We start from the raw sequence: 2,354 nt of genomic DNA on the forward strand, positions 1-2,354 counted from the left end.
AAAAAAAAAAAAGAAAGTGTTTTCCAGATACCTTCATTAACTGTTCTTCTCAATGGATCTATGCTTATCTTTAGAGGAAATATCCATAATGACACTTGAGTAATGGTGCAAAATGTTTTTCTGCCCATTCCCTGGCCTATGCCATAGCTTGTGATGAAGGAAAATGTTACTGTAATTAAATCTTCAGAGACCGTAACAGATTTGCACACGCTACCATAGCCACTAATGGGTCCATATATATACATTTGGTGGATTTTTCTAGTGTAACCTGATGATATCCTTGTATACACGCCTCCAAATTGCAAAGCTTTCAGAGATGAAGAACTTCGTAGAAATGCTGCATGAATAAAAGATTTTTGGGATAATAATACTCACAGTGAATCTTGGGAGTCTGGGAATAATATTTTTAGAGCCAAATGCTCTACAAAACAGCTGCTTCTGATGATAGATGTAATAGATAAGCAGAGAGTGCCAGCTGTGCTGCCAATACAAAAGGGAGCCAATGCTGGGATGACAGGAAATGCATTTCAGCAAATGGTAACTGCAGTGTGCCTGTCAGAAAAGAGACCAAATGTCCTGTGAGAAGATTTGTAACCAACTTACAAGCTGTAAATCCACTCACTAAACTTGAATTGCCAGTGGGTTCAGTGAGGAGAGCAATGCCAGGCTTGGCCAGCTCATCTTTGTTGCTATCATCTCAGTGGGAATCTTGCTTCATTAACACCTTGCAAGGAGGTGGATAAACAACAGAAATATACACAATGGAAAGTATCACCTTGGGTTGGGCTGGCTAGATCAATATATCCCACTGGGTACGGGAAGGGAAGATACATTCCCCCATAACAAATGCAATAGTAGAATGGCTTCCTGGAGAACTAAATGATTCTGTTTTTTTAGAAAGGGCTGCTGAGGCAGGCTTAAGAGCAAATCCTTCTACATCTAGGTCTGTGAAAGGTCTGTCATTAGTCCAAACCAAAATGTAAGGCCATGTCAAGATCCACAGTCTCTACATTATGTTCCAACTATACGAGCAGCTTGTACAACTAGTATATGTGGAACAGCAGTACACACTGATGTGTTGGCTCTAATACCTATGTAATCTGGGCAATGGCTAGAGTGGCAAAAACTGTCACCCACTCTCCTCAAAATTGTACCTCACCTGCAGATCAAGTCCCCCCTTGGCAGGAGCATCTGCCTGTGATAATGTCTGTCTGTCAGTTATTATTTCTTACGTAATACTGTAGAACCTAATGTAAGATTCATAGAAGCTCAGATTTTGTTACCTGTCTTTTAATAATGCAGATTTTTGTCAAATCAAATAAAGATCAATGAATGTTCTATAAAAAAAAATTGTTCTAAATTAAGAACCTGTGGACATTGTTTAGAACAGTCCAGATGTGGCCTGTGCATTGATCCTGGTGATGCAGTTAGAAGACACTGCATTGAATGGCCTTGGTGAGGACTAATGAGGCTTGTTGAATGCACAATGAGAAAATTCTTGACACCAATCTTTGCCCCGAAGAAAAGAACTATGAGTGGTCTCTTATCTAGTGTCCAGCTGGCCAGTGTAATGGACATAGTACTTGTATCAATAATAGTTTGTTTGAACAGTGTAAAATATCTCCCTACAGGAAAAAAATGTCAAGATTACATGCTAGATTATTAAGGAGGTCCAACCGATGGTGGACAATGTACAGCTTGTAAATGTAGTGACCATACAATTATTTCTCTGCACACAACAGAATGTTTCTGTACATCCAGAGGAATAAAAGGTTATCTATGCCAATTATGGGATTCTAAAATCATTATGTTGACAATTGACTTAGAGAAACAAGTTACTACAGTCTTTTGATGAACTATCAGTTTACCTTCAGCTTGTTGTAGGAAGATGATTGCCGTCACACTGTCAGAAACTTCATAGCAAGCCCAGAAGAAGCACACCAAAATGTGGATATTTCAATTAACACATCGAACAACTTTCATCTCAATAGCACAAGATCAATGGGTTCAGCAGGTGGAACAATAACTGGTGAAGAGACTCCTCGAGTTTCCAAGACTAATAGAAAGGATTACAGAAATAGATTTTCCTATAAAAAGTTTAACTTAGAAGCAGTCCTAATATTACATTCTATGTGTATGTCAGCAACTTTTCTTGTCCGATTAAGATACAGATTGCATTCTCACAACACAAGACAATCATTGATCTTGTGCTTTGTCACCTTTTAAGTAGTGTTTTATCTTTATTACTTATGGCTTCTGTGGTATGGAAGATCAAGCAAATTTGTTGTGTTCTCCATGGAGAACATGGAGAACTTCCATGGAGGTGTCCATATTATTTAAAGCAGCTGCTTTAA

At 38.5% G+C, this 2,354-nt stretch overlaps 1 pseudogene; it reads left to right on the forward strand.

Moving 5' to 3' along the window:
- LOC105998682 overlaps positions 1-2,354 on the forward strand; it is an 18,778-nt pseudogene extending 16,424 nt beyond the window's left edge.

Source organism: Dipodomys ordii, unplaced genomic scaffold, assembly GCF_000151885.1.
Source record: "Dipodomys ordii isolate 6190 unplaced genomic scaffold, Dord_2.0 Scaffold170, whole genome shotgun sequence".
Lineage (NCBI taxonomy): Eukaryota > Metazoa > Chordata > Mammalia > Rodentia > Heteromyidae > Dipodomys > Dipodomys ordii.